At 49.8% G+C, this 17,714-nt stretch overlaps 1 long non-coding RNA gene across 1 annotated transcript in view; it reads right to left on the bottom strand.

The window, feature by feature from the left end:
- LOC128151351 (uncharacterized) overlaps positions 1-17,714 on the bottom strand; it is an 87,446-nt gene that overhangs the window by 58,981 nt on the left and 10,751 nt on the right. Inside the window, exon 2 of the long non-coding RNA XR_008238351.1 lies at positions 13,614-13,763. This is a non-coding gene — a long non-coding RNA (uncharacterized LOC128151351). The remainder of the gene's footprint in view (positions 1-13,613; positions 13,764-17,714) is intronic.

The following is a 17,714-nucleotide window of genomic DNA, read 5'->3' as shown; positions in this document are numbered from 1 at the left end:
GACATTGGCTTTGTCGATTAAGAGCTCTTTGCCTCAGTTCCTCCCATGCGGAAGGAGGAGGTGACCCTATAAGCGGTTACTTCCCACAAACACAAATCCTTAACATCAAGGTTCCCACAAGTAATGACAAACATGACGGGACTGTCCTCCCACCGTGCCCAGCTTGTCCGGAGCAGTGACCGGCCGGGGCACCCGGGGGTCTCCACCGAGGTGGGATTGGGGACCAGGCTCCTGGGGACCCTCCAGGCAGAGGAGGACAAGCTGGCCAGCCCAAAGCCCACGCCTGCCCATAGGCTGTGCCATCAACCCAGACCCCAACCACACCACCCTTCCTTGGAGACATCCCATCTCCATCACACAAAGATCCTTCCATTGCACAGAGCCAAAGCTACAGCTCCTTTATTCCCGCCCCCCCCCCCCCCCCCAGCTTCGGATTTGGGAAAACACAGGGGGATAGGAGATCGCAAAAGGGTCGAGAATTTACTGTGCTCCCCTGCCTCAAGGTTGGATCTTCAAAACCGCAGCGAAAGGCTGGCGGGCAGCGGGAGGCCAGCAGCCAGCAGGTGCAATGAATAAATATCCCGGCAGAAATCAATATGGAGAGAGGGGGAAGGGAAGGAATATAGATATCGGGCATCCCGCCCCCCGCCTCCAGCCCCCGGCAGGACACGCACGCAGACACACACACACTAATCCGGTGGATTTGGCCGTCATATGACATGCCCGGTCCGTCCGAGGGAGGGGATTTAAGGCACGCCTCTCCTTTCACGCCAGGAAAGGATTTTCATCTCTCAAGAGCACAATGAGGGGGGAAGGAAGGAGGAAAAAAAAAAAAAAATAGAAAAAAAAAAAGCCAATCAAGCCGGGATCAGCTGTAGGCTGGGCTGCTGCAGGTCTGCTTGTCCCAGAGGGGGGTGCGGGGAGACATATTGGGCCGTGTGGGAAACCCACAGTCTCAGCTTCTCACACATTGTTCTCCACCCCGGCTCCCCCCAGCCCCCAGCCAAAGCCGTTAATGCCACAAAAGATACTTTGCCCATTGTGCCGGGGACAGCTGAGAGGATAGAGTTAGCCTTACACAGCTTTCCTGCCTCCCTCTCCCGCTGGAGAGGGGAAGAGGGGACAGAGCAATCAAAATGGAGAGTTTGATGCTCACCATACAAAAGAATTAAATCCACTTAGGCCCCTTTCTCGCTAATCTCGGACTGTGGGGGGTTAAATATGGTTACATTTTCATTAGGTACTAATAGCAAAAGGGCAGCTAATGGTAGCACAGACCGCCGTATTGTCATGCAGATGGATCAGAAAAGGGCTACCCGGCATCGCAGCATCGGCTGCAGCACGATGGCATGCTCGGAGTGGGAAATTGTGTCACTCGGCATTGTCGGAGCTGAATTCCATCAATGGGAAAAGTCATGTTTCCTCCGCCGAAAGGAAACAAGTTAAAACGCCCGGGGAGGGGCGGAGGTGGTGGGGAGGCACCTGGGCTCCTCCTGCAAAGCACGACCACTCCGGCACGGAGCGATGCCCGGGGCAAGGGGCTGCTGGTTTTACGTGGTCACTTGCCGCGCAATGAACCCGGTGGCCGTAAGCCATTAGATCTGGAATAACCAGCACAGTCCTCGCTGCCCAGGCACTGGGACAATGCCCCGTCCCCCTTAATTTGGGACTTGGGGTGCACGGGACCCGTCCCCACTACGGGGCCGTAGCGAGCTGCACCACTCGTCCACCACGCACTCGCCGTGAATTTGGACATGGCAACGGGAGACCAAAAAGCTGGTTTTGCCCTTTATCTTTTTAAGTACTTTGTTTGCAGCCAGCTCAGCCTCACTGGGGGCTTTCTCTGCCCCCACTTCCACTGAACTGGAAACTCCAGATTCAAAAGGACCCGGAGCAGTGGGAAGCACCCTGCAGGTCCGAGTCGCTGCCCGCATGACCCGGCTGCCCACGCAGCCGCTCGGGCTGCCTGTGATCACCGCCACCATGGCAGCTCTCCCCTTTCATGTTCTCCACTCCATCCCCAGCGGCTTGCCCAGCAGATAGAGCTATTCTTCTCCCTTCATCCCCCTCCTGTCACAGGTTGCATCAAAGGACCGGGCTCCGATCGGCACTTGTGCAGGCAGGGTGCCTGGCTCTGGTGCACACGCGTGCTGGGGCTGTCTCTGGAGCAAGCAAAGGGCTGGTCCTGTGGTCGGTGCAACTGGTGTCATCCCTTTGGGAGCCCCATACAAGCACCAGCACCCGTAGGGTCACAGTCTTCCAAACCTTCAGCTTGCTAGAAGACCAACCCCTACCATCCCTCTAGCTTCAGGCACTTAAGGATGGTGTCTCAGCTGAAGGTGTGTCATCCCTCAGAGACCAGCAGCTCCAAAGGGATCCCAGACCACTCAGGACTGCCCTGCCTTGGAAGTACCCACCAGAAACAGAAGCAAGCCACTCATTTGGGTGCCCCAGCTAAACACCCACACTAAGAAAGAGAAGTCAGGACCTGTGTTGCCCTTGAACAGAATCCCAGCTTATTTAGTGCTGGCTCGCTAACACAATATGGACAGAAAATATCTGCCGGGGTATATTTTATAGGGTGAGAGCACTCTGGGATTTTTCTTTTTGCAGGGCCTTAGAAGAGAGACCCACAACCCATACAAGTCAGTGAAGCTATGTCCTTTCCCCCAAACCAACTGGCGCGAAGGTAAAAATCCATCACTCGGGAACACGCAGCAGCCGCAGCAAAAGCCAAGTTAAACAAGAACAAGGTCAGCATCGAGATGGCGCAGCCAATAACTGTAAAGAGGAGGAAATTGGCAATACAGTCAAGAGTACAGGCACCTACAGCCCCGGCCCCCCGCCAGCCAGCATGGCATCCTGGGGAACTCGGCAGTCGGAGCCCTGGAGACCATCCATGACCGTGAGCGTGTCCCTTCACCTCCCTGTGCCTCTTTCCCCTCCCCATCTGCACAGGCCACATATTCCTTGGGGCAGGCACCACTGTCTTCTCTCGGTTTGCAAAATGCATCTTGGGGAAGGGGCTGGAGGACCCTCAGCCTCTCTGCCAGGAGCTCGAAACCCCACTCAGAGGAACAAGTGGGAAAGGGCACATTTCAATTAACAGAGAATTATTTCACTCGCCCTGTACAACGCTGTCAGAAGCCACTTGCCTGGTGTGACCCGCTTTGCACAGCGCCGGTCCTGTCACAAGCTCACATAGACCAAGGACAGAAAAATTATCCATCTGCATTAACACTCAAGTGCAAATTTCCTAACAAACTCCAACACCACGTCTATCTCGCCTGACTGCCAGAGACCAAATTTGAGCCAAATTTCCTGCAAGCGTTGCTGAGTTTTGCAAGCTTCAAGTCCTCGGAGAGTCGCATTTTCATGCTTCCCTCTGTAACCTTGAGAGTCAGAGCTTGAGTTTTTATGAAAGCTGAGATTCTCGATGCTCTGGAGCCAAAGCTTTCAGGGAGAAAGCAGAAAGCAAGAGCAGGGGAACCCATGAAGATTGGCTTTCTGCAGTATGGCAGATTAGATTCTCTGGCACACTTAGATTCTCTGAAGTCCTGGTGTCAGCAGGCTTGAGCTGAAATAAGGTTGCACCCTTCCCTTCAGCAAGAGTTCAAATAGGACCTTCTCTTCTGCCTTCCTCTATCTACACAAAGCCTGCTGGAATTTGATGTATTTTATACCTCTGACACACCAGCAAATTTTGTTGACACTACCCAGAAAGACTTAGTTCTTGACAGTGAGACAGATGGATAGATGGACAGCACATCTCAAACCTCACTTCCCCAGGAAAGCCCTCTATGGAATAGCGTATTGTGCAACAACCACGATAACATCTTGACAGCTTGCACCGATATTTTTCTGGTTTTGGGGAGAGCTGTGATGTTGCAATCCAGGCTCAGGGTTAAGAGCTGGAGTTCTGGAAAGCTCATCTCTATGAGGAGCGTCATGGAGAGGCATCACGTCCAACGGGCGCCCAGGCGGCTGGAGGGGCAGGAGCCTCTGCCGAGAGCAAAGCCGTGCAGCTCCGCTGGACCCACTCCAGCGGCTTACGCAGCTGATGATCTGTTCTGGCCCAAAATGTTTATTGTTTCCCAGCAAAGTTGTACTAGAAGCACAACAAAATATAATACAACAACACTCAAAGGTTAACACGTGTTATTTTTCACTATAGCACCTCAGGACTTTCCAGCACTAACATCAGCCAGGGCGACTCATTTGCTTCCTTCAACCTGATAGACCAAAAAAGGGAAAGGGGCAGAAATCAAATCGCTCCAGCAACGGGAACCGCTTTCACGGGGAAGCTGCTTTCGGAAACCTGGCCACGTCCAAAAATTACAACTGGTCTCGGCAATTACGAGAAGTAAAACATTAAAAAGCATGAGGCAAAGTGCATTTGCATGCTAAAAGCTCCCTTCAGCGGGGCTGAGAGGCTGTATCCAACACCAAAGCAGAGAACTTCCCTCTCCGAAGATACGTTAACCTTGGTGTCACGTCCCCCTCCCGCTTTGCACCCCAAAGACCAACGGGGTGCAGAGCTCGTAACGGGCACAGCCACAGCACCCCTCCACCAGTTGTCTCGGACGTGGACCTTGACGGATGTCTAAACTTGCTGGACAAGCAAAGCTGGAAGGGTTAATCCGTGCTCAGTCATCCCCATCGAAGCACAGCCCCTGGGGCTTCATGGGGAGGGGGGGTGCCAGGAGGTTTCCTTGAACGGGGCGGATTTGCTGGAAAGCAGCGTTCCTGCAAACCCAGCCTAGTTCCGCAATTGCTGTTGCAAAAACAGGTTTCAGTTTGATCCAGAGGCTGCAGGTGGGCACGTTACCTGAAGGCCATGAGGAGGAAACTCCTACATCCGCCCCGAAAGCGCAACCCTTCAGCTGGCCAAGGGGGGGGGGGAACAGGAGAGCCTCCTCCGGGGCTAGGGTTTCACCTGAAAACACAGCTTCATGCTCAAAACATGAGCTGACGGGAAGCTGAGCCAAAGCCCTGGGCTGAGCGCTGGGAGAGGCGAACTGAAAACCCCAATCAGAGCTTTCTAAACTTCTAATGAGGAGCAGCTAGAAAGCAGGGCTCTCCTTGGGGACTGTCTGCAGAAATCAGGAGTCTGTCCCACCCCCATTTCCCCATCCCAATCTCATCCATCAGCACACCATGGGTCCTTGGTACTGTAAATCCTGCCCTGAACTGACCCGTCTGTGCTCCTCCTCTTCTCCATTCCTCTCCCCTGCAAGCAGAGTCACCCATGGGTTTAACTGGGAAGCCAGCTGGTCTCAACAGCACTATAGGGATGAGGTATCTTGCTGATAAAGCCATCAGGCCATTTCTTGCACAGGGCTTGAGTCCATGCCTAGAGTTCACGGGGGGTAAAACAGTCCTTCAGAGACCTCCCAAAACACCCTGAGCTCTGGGAGCACCTAGAGAAGTAACTGATTCATCGGGTATCTAAGAGCAAATAGGGGATATAAAAATAAGGGGCACATCCAGGGCTTGTTACACACAAATCCTACCCAATTTCTGTTTAAGTCAGTGGGGGAGACTTGTCAATGACAGGCTGCAGGAGAAATACAGCTCTTTGTACTTCAGAAGGTAGTCAGGTACGGGACAGTGACCCTGGACATCCAACCTCCTAGTTTTAAGTATTGCAGAGCAGCAGTCAAGATGAAATGCATGAAAGCACTCGACAGCCCATTTCGAAAAGGTATCAAATCTCAGATTTCATGGCAGAAGTGGCAAAGGGTTCATCTTTGAGTTAAGTCAATAGTCATGCTGCCAACCTTCGCTCCAGGACACTGCACTGGTAGGGTGATGCCTCCTTACACCTTCCTCTTCCTCCCAAAGCCCAGCCACAGGATAACAGACACAATAACACTTTCCAAAATGGGCAACCTCTTAAAACAATGCATGAAGAAAACTCTTAGCACAGAAGGATTCCTTCCTATTTCTATGTGTAGAACCTCAACTTTAGCTGCAAAATTATTTTCTGTTAGAGAACTGGTGGACAGGAGCAAGCTGGGAATGAAGAGGGGAGACAACCCTCCAGAGACTGGCTTGGAAGACAGACAACACGCTGATGAGCTGCAAAGCTCTCTGGTGTTGGAATCGGCAGGAACGACAAAGCAATATGTAACATCATACAAACACGCACCCATATGTATTTTTACCAAGCAAGGGCATTTCTGCATTCAATGCAAAAGAAGGGCTTTCCTAGAGGAAAGCTCATTAGAAGTCCTCACCAGTCCAGTACCTTTCCCCTCAATAAAAAAAAAAAAAAAAAAATTAAAAAAAAAAAACCAGGGCATGTTCTTTTGAAGGTTGTTTTCTTTCATCCCTCCTCCACCCCCTGTTGATCTCCTCTTCGGCATTTGTGGCTGGCCTGTTACCTCCGGCTGAGAGAGCAGGCTGCAAGCCAGGAGAGCCCGCTCCAGCAGCGCTCCTGCCAGGGCCCCCGAACGCATCCCACGGCAGCCAGGCTCTCCTCCCGCTGCCTCCGTCCTGCCTCACCCCAGCCCTGGTCCATCACCTCGGGGACATCTGGAGCCCCTGCCAGGCGAGAGGGCCTGGGAAATCAAGTCCACCCCAATTAGAGCTCAAGTCTGCTGCATGGCAACGGGGAGCGACGGTGCTGGGACAGCTTCCCCCAGGGAAGACTTGGTAGGGATGGAGGTTTCTGTCCAGGGAACAAAAAGGAGAAGGGTTGGGAGAGTTTAGGTGGCTTTTTTAGTGGTGGTGGTTTTTTGCTTTTTTTTTTTTTTCCTCCTCTTTTTTTCAGGCAGTGGCTGTTGGTCCCCTACAAGGCACATGGTACCCCATCACAGCCTAAACTCTCTCTGACCCTCGTAGACGAGAAATGAGCCAGGGCTGGATACTTAACAAGGTTATTGTTGAAATCTCTGCCAGCGTAGAGGTACAGACAGTCTTTGCCTGCTTGCTGAGCTTGAATTTTTGCCCAGCCAGGCTTATCTGACAGCAGATCACATCATGGAGATACATCCTAGAGCTGGGCACCAAAAGGAGGTGTTGGAGGTGGAATCACCAGAGAGGTAATGGGGTCTACAAAGCCTCTTCCAGCCCACCTCCCCAGTTAGCCCTGCCAGCAGCTGTGCCTTGACCCAGTTCACTACCAGCCCTGATGCAGCCATTCCCCAGCTCCAGGTGACCGCATCCAGACCTGCCCAGCCCCAGGAATCAGAGGCCATCGGGGCTGAAGAGTGAAATAACGCCTTATCCTCACAAAGGCTCGCCACTTAAAAGTCCCAGCGCCAGCCCAGAGAGGGCATCCTTCATTTATATCACAGCCACACCAGCAAGATTCAGCCAGGCTGGGGATCTCAAAGGAGGCCCTGAAAAACACACGGGAACTCATTCTGCTCTGCTCAGCCTTTCCTACCTTCTCTGCACGAGAGCAGGAGTGGGCAAAGCTCCCGCTCCAAACTCATCGTGTCTTCCATGTGTTTTACTGCTTTGAATAATGGAGCAAGGCGGAAAGCAACTCAGAGCCAGGACAAGAGAGAACGACAATCCCTGCCCCCAGAGCACTTATAAACCCAAAAGACAAGATGTAACACGAGGAGGAAACAGGCTGGAGGCTGGAGGGGATACCATAAAAATAGGATGTTTTAGAACATCTTTGCTGTGGGCATAAATCACCGCCCATCTCTCCACTGATCTCAGGAGTACAGAGCAAGTCTTCGAAACCAAACCCACCTCCCCACAGTTTGTACCAGAGCAGCACAGCAAAATCCATCCCCGGCGCAAATGAGATGGGCAAAAAAAGGCTGTCTGAGCCCTGGGTACCAGATGGGGCAGGAGGAAAAGGGACTTGAGTTCAGTGGCAGAGCCAGGGATGGAGTCCTGGTCTCCCAAAGCTTTGATGAAAAGACCCTTCCTCTCCTCTGCCCGCTGCTATCTGCCGAGGAGGGTAAAAATCCTCCTTACACCAGCAAGGCTTAAATAAATCCCACTGCTCCCCACAAAGCTCATTCGCCATCTCTCCTGCCTCGCTCTTCATCCTACCTTCCCCACACCGCTCACAAATCTGGGATGGCAAAGGGATTTCCCGCCTCCCCCCCCAAGAAGGAAAGAGAGGAAGGGTTGGGGGGAAGGGGCATCTTATTTCAAATAAACAAACAAAATTTATTGCCGGACATATCCCTAAACCCTCGGCCCGGGTCGGCAAACTGCAGCTGCGATGTAATAAGCACATAAATAAAGTTTACAGCTAAACTAGCCTGACCCAGTATTGCCCCGAGGTGCAGAAGCAGTATCTTGTCATTAGTATGCAGAACACATCACCTTAATGTCTGCTCATTTGTTCTCAGCCCACTTGGCTCTATAAATCTCCACAAAAGGGCAAGGCAGGGCTGCGGGGGAGAAGGGGGAGCGGGGCCGGCAGGACCAGGGGGATGGGAATCGCCTACTGTCCCGCTTCCAGCCGGACAGGCTCGCTGGCCGGAGAGCAAGAGCAACGTGGGCTTCACACGAATTTATTCTTTCTTTCCTTCCTTCCACACAGGGACCACCAGAGCCTGTTTGAGGAAAATCATAGGCAGCTGGGAAGTGCCCGCACTTGCCTGCCAGAGCAGAGGGGAATGGAATATAACTGGTATTTCTGTGTCAGCACAGGTCCAAGTGCTACCTGCGTGGCAGGACACCTCACTGGCTGCTTCCAGCTGCAGCAGTCTGAGCACAGACTCGGCACTGAGATGGACACAAACACAGCTTGAAAAAAAAAAAAAAAACCACAAAATCAACATTTCCCTTTTTTTGCATTGCTTTAAATCATCATCCACCCTTTCAGACCCTCCCTCCCTTCTCACCTGCAATCAGCATCTGCCAACATCCCACACAACACAACATACCCCCTCCCCAAAACACATCTGGCAACCCCATCCTTAACAGCACCTTGTTGTAGCTCTACCAAAGCACTGTCCCAGCCGCCGGGCTACACCCAGGGGAGCTGGCACAGGTGACAAAAGTATGGCATGATTTGGGGAGAACGCCTGCCTTGACAGTAGCATCAGGATCAGCACCAACAGCATCTCCCTTTCCTCCAGCACCCTGCTCCAAAGGCAGATGTGATCTTCCTCCCACGCTGCAGCCTCACAGGTTGTGGTGAGATGAGAACAAGCTCTCTGATTTACTGTCCCACATAATCCTGCAAGAAAGTAGCCGCATCGCTTCCGTGCTTTGCACTGCACAAAACTGTTTTCTGTACAGGGAAATATTAGCTACCCTTCTCTGTCATCAATCTTGTTGGGATCTCCCCCACATGTTTGAAGAAAGCAAAACATGATTTATTGGCTGACAAAAAAAAAAAGTGGAAAGAATGAGGCAAAGCAGCCACACAGCAGATCAAACATCTGGGGAGCAGAAAAGAAGGTACCTTGAGTGGAATGTACCAAGGGGAAAAGTGTTGTCTTCAGAGGAATCTGATGGCTCAAGAATTGGAATTTAATTAAGTACAAAATTCAGGGAAATGAGGCAGTGTCCTCAGCTGAAGTCTCTGATGGAAATGACAGTTTCCCCTCCATAGCACATAGCAAAGGCAGCTGACCACTGCTCAAGCTTCAGGCTTCAAGTTGGCACAGCCGATCCCTACTAAAACACCAAATTCCCCAACTGCAGCAGTGTCTTTTCCTCTTTCTGCAAAAAGTGCTCGTTACTGCACTCTGAGAAAACACAGTACTCGGATCATAAGCTTCTCAAAGGACAGCTTTGTACGCCTGTACACCACAGTGCAAAGAGTCACACAGTGCTTCAGAGATAACACAACATAAATGAACATCAATGCAACCCACCGCCTGCAGCAGCTTTCAGGTGTTTTCAAGCAGAAAAACTTTTGAGTATTCCCAAAGTATTTTAGCATTACACCTAAAAATCCAGAACATCTAGGACCTCAAGCACTTCCTTGTGGGCAATATCTATGGTAAATTCTGGGGACCTCGACGGAGCAGGTAAGCGAGAAAAAGCCAGATGCAGAACCAGTTCCTACTGACAGAGCCCCATCACACAGAGTGGCCAGGGCACAGCGCCGGGCTACAAGTTGCCTCTCCCAGGGCATCACCCGGCCAACATCCCATCAGGGAGAAGAACTGAGACAGAGAGCTCTTTCTTCTAAGTTTGGCTTACGGGAACAGGAGTGACTTGGAGGAAAAGGAGGTCCCAGCTGCGGGACGGATGGGCAGCAGGGAGGAGCGCTCCTCGCTTGCTCAGCTCCCAGCTGGGTTTCCAGCCTTGTTCTGGAAGGGTGAAACAAGAGTCTGCAGGGCCTGAGGGCATCGGTCCTTCCCACTGCAGACAATAGGAAACCTCTCCCTGACTTCCAGGAGACACTGCTCTGAAGGCTCTGTGCTCTCTCCCACTAATGAGTGGGAAATGAGGGTGTGGGATCCACTCTCCACATGGGAATGATCCACCACAGCACTGACTGAAAAACACACCCCAAACTGAAAACCAGTTATCGACTTAAAAGAAAGTAAAGGGACTTTCCTTCCCAGCTGGCCCTTCAGCCTGGGATTGGCATCAGGGAAGACCAGCACGATGTTGTGAAATAGAAAATAGCTCCAGAGACACCAGAGCAGAGGCTGAGCTGGCTCAAACATTGACCTGTCCCACCTCCGCTGGCACATCTTGCCAGGTCTGTGCAATCGGGAGATTATCTTACAGAGGAGCAGACTTCCTGATCAGAAAGGTGAGGCCAGCAACCAGCTGAACTTCTGATTCCTTCTAAGCTCAGCACCTGCTCATTTCCAGTGCCTCCCACCGCAAATGTCATCTGTGAGCTAAAGCCACTTTTAAGAAAGACGGACAAGCCTCCCGAGATTACCGCATCATCAGTGAATTCTTAAGCACAGCAGCCCACTATTTATTCAAAAGGCAAGATTTGAGTTCAGACCATGCACTTGGTCTCATCACACACTTTCTCAAGCAGCCACTGCTCAAGAAGCCCTGGGTTTTGCAAAGAACTGGCAGAGAAGCTGTTCCAGGCTGCAGTGCTCCCTCCAGCTATCATGCTCTTCAACCCTCAAAAGCAGCCCATCCACACCACGTTCCTAAGCCTTCTCCCTCACGCTCAGGGTCTTCTGCCATTTGGAGGTCTCAGAGCAAAGGTGTCAGGCAGGGAATAATGCAAAACCGAACATGTGGTACTTTGCTGCATGTAGGTACCTAGACAAACCTGAACTTTAGAAGCCAAGATTTTCCTAGTATGCAGCAAGAAAGTCAAAGCTATGTTCCCTTTAAGATTCCAAATACTTAATTTTTGTTGCTTTTCAAATAACGAAGTTTGCAGACATACTAGGTTCACACATTGTGGAATTCTTTCAATGTTTGAACGTAGATGAGATGTGGTTCTTCAGCAGCACGCAGGCACCTCAGCTCTGAAACAGCCTCCAAAACAAGAAGGAAATAAGACATGTCCTGGAATAGGAGATTTAAGGGCAAAGACTAAAATGAAGAATAAGCTTTGAATGGCAACTTGAAGCTATAGATGATTTGCAAGTTTGCAGGTGGTGTAATCCTGTTACCTGGCTACTTTGCATGCATAGGGTGCCTTTAGATTTCCTTTTTAAGCAGCTGAATCAGCAAATCACATCGGTTCCCACAGCCTTCACTTCAGGCTAGCAGCGAAGAGCTCAAATCCAGCACAGCATTTACACAGTGCTGTTCTGGATCAGGGTGGAGGGGTGAAGCCTGAGAACATTTCTGATGTCAGAAGCAATCAGGAGATGCGAGAAGGTTCCAGAGACACAAAAAATTGTGATGAAACTACTAGGTATTTAGCATCTCGTTACAATGGAGGACTTCACTTCGTAACCTTGCAGCCCAGTGGTGTTAAACACGTCCTTGTACATGAGCAAGATTATATTTAAACATGGCAAGATCCATTGAATCTCCACCGGTGGCAAGGCAAGTGACCTCTCTTACCTTAGGTGGGAAACCAGCACATCCGGCCTCTGATGCATCTCTCAGATACGCCAACTTGTTAGGTGATAACTGACATGCAATAAATCTGGTTTTTAACTCAGTTAATTACCAGTATTGCGTTCATGAGTAATATGATAGCATTTAAGGCGGGGCAGATTTTCCATTACAGAGCCCTGGTTGCATGAATTCCATGAGAAGTGTTTTCTGTGGATGCAGCTTTGACAGAAGGCAGCCACGCTCCAGCCTAAGCTTTCTAACCCCAAACCACCCCTCCAAAACATAACAGCCTTCTGCAGAGGGGGTCCTTCTGCAGGATAACACTGAGTCACCTCAATACACGCACCACCGGCACTGCTATAGTTGACCTTGGACTGATTTCATACCTCTCCAAGCCTTCCCTTCCTACAGCCCTATGGCACTTGCATCAACAGTGTTGGCAATATCAGATGGATTGGAGGGGACTATGCCTAAAAAAATAAGGAAGGAAATAATGCAACCCAGCCAAAAGACTTAAGAAAAATGAAGTTCGAGGAACTGTGCACTCAGGTTCGCAGCTGGAAATTGCTCTGAAAGCATGGTTCAATTCGATGTAGCAGCAAACTGGAGGTTTTGGTAAAGGGAAAAACAGAGCCCCAACAGGAGGAAACTCTCTAGGAGAGAGGACAAAGCGGCTTATAAGAACACCACTCTGATACGACAGCAAACTCAAAACATAACCTCTGTAATCCAGACCTCACACAGCTCACACAATGTGTTATATTTTCAGCAGAGCAGAACCCACAGAGATAAACCTGTTTCTCATCTGAAGAGGCTACTTTTCCAAAATACCCTTTTGTGGAGGCAGGTAGCTTCAGTGGAACCTGCATCAAGGCTCAGTACAGGGAAGTTTTTTCTCAACAAGCTAGAGGAAAAAAAAAACATATGCCCAAAAACATCCATGAAGAATTTTGCACAAACGTACACGCACAACACAAGGAACAACGGGAAAGTCCCATGGCCACAGCCCTTGCCCCAGACCTGGAAGCCTGGGCTCAGCTCCCCGATACAACACAAGGTCAAGGGGAAGGAAACACCAGCAGACCAGCCCTGGTCTTACAAGAAGAGCCACAGCCTGGGACTCCAGGTGTGAACCAGCGAGGGTCAGAGCAAAGGTCTGAACTGCTGTCCCCAAGGAGCTCGGAAAGCTCAGCCACTCCCAACACAGTCCAACCACGTAACAAAAAACCTCATTTTCAGCCCAGAAACATTTTGGAGCTGTTGGGAGCTCCACAGGTAGGAGCACAACATAGTCAGCGGCTCTTTGTGGAGCTGCAGTGCTTTCCTCGTCATATTTGAGCCCTTCGCCTCCGGGACAACTCAGTGCAGCCACTGCCACGCAGATTTAGTCCGGGCTGCCTGAAACCATACCCCTACTCTCCTACAAAGAGGGACCCAATGCATTGCTACCCAGGCACCCAGCCCCAAGCTCTTCCTTGCCACCCCTCCTTTCCAGCCGACAGCTTTCGGTCAGAAAAAGACAAAAGATGGAGGGGACAAAAAAATAAAAATAAATCCCTGCAGATTCTCATCTTCCTTTTCTAGTCTCCTCAAGTCATTGTTTTGCAGTACAAGTATTTCAGCTCTCACTGTACCAGAGAACAGGATTAGACAGGTCACTGTGGAATCAGATTACAGACTTTTACCTTTTTAACTTTTCTTCTCAGCACGTAGGCTGGCGAACTGACACCCGGCAAGGGAGCAAGCAAGGGACAGGCATGGGTGGAGGTGGCAGCAAAACGTCAGTGATTCAGAGAGATTTGCCAAGTCATTGGAAGTTCTCACGATTCCAGGACCTAAAACAAAGAACCAGATGGGTTAAAATTAAAGGGTGCAGAAGCAAAGAATTTTACCCAACCCATGCAAGCAACAAAGGGAGTAAAAATATCAAAAAGTGTCCTGCTAGAATTTTCGCCTAAAGGGCTTAATTTTCCATGCAATTCAGAATTGCATTTTCCCTTCTCAGCTCCAGGGCCATGGCTGCCTGCAAGGCTCCTGCAGAGCCAGAAATCCCGTCGGTATAACCCTTGGCATACCCTTGCAGCATATGGCCAGTTTGTGAGGATGCAGAGTCCTGGTATTTGGAAAGGTCTGGGACCTTACAGGGGACTGCTGTGGCCATGGACTCCAAATCATTAGATGAGTCTTGTGGTTTCAGCGGTACAAATTTCCTTTTAACATGGTGTTCCCTCAACCAGGGAGTATGTCAGTCCTGTCTCAGCCTTTCTTTTAATTTCTTTATGTGTCAGCATCCTGCAATGCCTGCACCAAGTCCAACAACTAAGACTGGACAACATATACAGGAAGACAGTCCCAGGCTTGATTGGGAGACATCAAGGAATGGAGAAGATGAAAAGCCCATTCTGAAGGGTAATCATTCGGGTAAAAGCGTGTGTTGAACTTGTTATATCTGTTTGTAAATTAGAGCTATTAATGCTCATTACGATCTTTTGTGATAGCACAAGAGAGCTTGCATTCACTTTCTCTATCACAAACTGAAAACAATGCTGCCTGTCCCCATACCACCTGCACAGGAGCATCATAGGAATTCATTAATATATGCTTGAAGCAGCTTAAGTATCGTTATTCGAAACACCTATTTATACTGAGTCTTCTCACTGTAGTTAGCACTACTCCTGCTGTATATCGACTCTCAATATGAACAGTATTCAACTTTGAGTGTAACAACATATTCCCCCCCGCCTGTGAGATACAAAGGTTACTGAATTTATTACAATTAGCCTTAAAACACAAGGAATATAAAGAGATGAAATGACTTGCCCAAATTTATACAAGACAGCCATGGCAGGGAACAACACAAACTCCTTTTCCAAAGAAGTAGACCAGTGCCCTAATCAATGAACCATTCTTCCTCTATGAATCCCTCAGGTGACAGGGGGAAAAATAATTAATTACCAAATAAATTATTTAACCAGCTTGACTTTTTTTTCTTGTTCACCAATTACCTTTACATTTATTAACCTGGTTACCCACCACCTTGTTACTCCAAGCCACAAGAATCCCCAGGTGTTAACAAGACAGCCATTTCTAGCACAGCACTGTGCACTGCCTGAGGTCACCGACACTGTCAGATGACACATGGGTCGCTAGCTGGACCTAAAAGGCAATTCTCATCTCATCTTACATCTGTCTTCTGCAGCAGGCAGCACAACTTGCCCATGAGTCCTGCAGAGCAGGTAGTGGTGGTGGAACACTGAGGAGGCTCCAGCCAGTCACAGACTCAAAGGCAGGCAAGGATGTGGTGTGAAACAACATCCATTAAATGCCCAAGACTTATAAGTTCAAACGACAAGAATAATTGTACAAGATGACCAAGAACTACCTCTAGCAAATCCCAAGCAGCCAAGATGCAAAATTAAATAATCCTGTTTTTCCCCTGCAGGGTGTTGCTCATGAGTAACGTTACAGCATCCAGGGTGTGCCTTCACCTCCCAGCGTGATGTCCATCTTGCAGGGGCTACAAACTCGAGGGGAAACACTGCTCACTCGCAAATCACAGGCTGCAGAGAGCAAAATCAGGGCAGATTTCCCTCAAATAACATCAATTCAGGGTCTAACCCCCAGGGGCACGTTGTATGATTTTATATTTCTCGAAACTTCTGAAGAAGGCTCCGACATATGAGTTCACCTCTGAATCATCTCCATTTGACCAACTCAACTAGACTTGCCCAGTCAGGAGGATAACGAAGACAAACTGATGCAAGTTGCACACCAAAAAAATAGATCCACTTAGCTTATTCCCCCATTGAGGAAACTATAGGCTAAAAACCACATTTCTTTAAAAGCATTCTTTCAGCATGTTCAATATCCATATACTGAGTTTGCAATGGTTTCATCGCATTCAAACAGGAGAAGCCTTAAGCATTAATTTCCAGAGCTATACAGTCATTTCACATCATGTGGTTATTTTATGAGTCTTTCCTACACGGCATAGCCTCCACAAGTTAACCACAGGCTTCCTCCTTCCCACCCCTCCAATGACACCCATGAACAAACAGAAACAAGAGAAACCAGCGGTTTCAACCGAAGACCAGAGGGTAGACTTCGGTCATCCCAAATGAACCTCTGAAACGGAGGACATCGGCAAACCAACGACCGGAGCCATCTGCCCCAAGTCCTGCTGCCGGGGACACCCCAGGGCCAAGCCAGAGCCCTCCGACAGCCTTTTCCTGCACCCGGGGCTCCGCATGGCTCCAGCACCGCTTCACATATTTTGGCACATCCCAAAACGGCCCAGAACATCTTTGTTAATAAAGTTCCCGAGATAAAGACTAACGCAATCCTTTTCACAGGCTTCTGCTGGGTAATTACAAGCCTATCACTTCTGAGTTAATTACATACAGCTAAAGATGTTATTATGTGTAGATGGAAAAAAAACATCGTACTGGAAACAAGTTTGTTCTGCCCTTAGCTGGCTGATAGCTAAATATTTCCAGAAAAGAGGAAAGGTGGGAAGTCTCCATTTAACCAGCAAGCATGCTGTTGTGCAACACTTCTACCTTTGGAAGAGGCAACTGGGATCAAACACATCTCTCAGACAAAACACCACCTGAACCAGGAGACCTCTGAGACTCCGGTTTGTATTTACACTCTCGCCATGACGTTACAGGCAGGCAGGGCTCGGGGAAGTCAGCAGAGATGAGCCGAGGGCTCTTGGAATTAAACCCGCAGTCCTCCAGTGTGCCAGCCCTGGGGAGCAGACCCATGTCAGATCAGAGCATCGTTTTCTCTAGACCTTCACAAATTAGGCACTGGGGCATCCCAAATGGTCACCTGAAGGCAGTCAGGGTCAAAAGCTGATTTTCTTTTAATGGTAACAGGGAAGGGTAGTATGCACAGGGAGCTATGAAGCAGTAACAAGTCTTGGTTCCTATTAACCTTAACTTCTTTTTCAACTCATAAGCAAAGACAAAAAGACATCATCATATGAATCCTACATGCAGCCCACTCCTTTCTTGTTTTGCGAGGGAGCAGGGGGTGGGCACCACCCGTATCCCTGCAAATTTCTGAAGACAGAAAGTTTCCGAGCAACGTGTTTAGTACGTGCACCCAAGAAGCCCACGCAAAGGCATGAAGAGCATCATTTCCCACCCCTCCTATGGCTGCTCTGTTATTTTAAGCAGATAATTTTGGAAAACGCGAGAAGCAGAAGAAAGTCTGTCAAGCTGCAACGATTAATAAATGCCAAACAGATGCACACCATCCTCCGCGGGATGATGTATGCGACAGGCCAGGGCAAACCCCAGCGAATGCATTTCCGAGCTCAGCGCCTAAGGGCTAGAACAGGTACCAACAGAGAGGGGGGAAAAAAAAAAAAAAAAAAAAATCACAATTATAAAAAGCAACTGTCGGAGAAAACGCTGAAAACAAGCAGGCGAAGAAAGTGACAGTGCAGTTAAACAGCGGAGGTGGTGAAAGTAGCTGGAGACGAGGCGATGCTGTCAGGAGGCTGGGAAGGGCTGTGTGCCATAACCAGCCCCGTTCCTGGAGAACAGCTAACGGTCCATCGCACGGTCGCTGCAGCCCTGCCGTGGGTACGGGGGGTGATTTGCACCCCAGGATGGACCCACAGCCTCCCTGGGAGATGGTTTTCCAATAGCTGCTACGGCCAGGAGGGTTTGGCTCAGCAGCAAACGCTGGGAGCTCACACGGTGAGTTCCTACGCGTGGATCAGCAGCTCATGCTGCAATGACAGCAGGTCTTTCAGAAAGCTGCTTGCTCTCATT

Source organism: Harpia harpyja, chromosome 14, assembly GCF_026419915.1.
Source record: "Harpia harpyja isolate bHarHar1 chromosome 14, bHarHar1 primary haplotype, whole genome shotgun sequence".
NCBI lineage: Eukaryota > Metazoa > Chordata > Aves > Accipitriformes > Accipitridae > Harpia > Harpia harpyja.
This window is presented reverse-complemented; position numbering and strand designations above follow the sequence as displayed.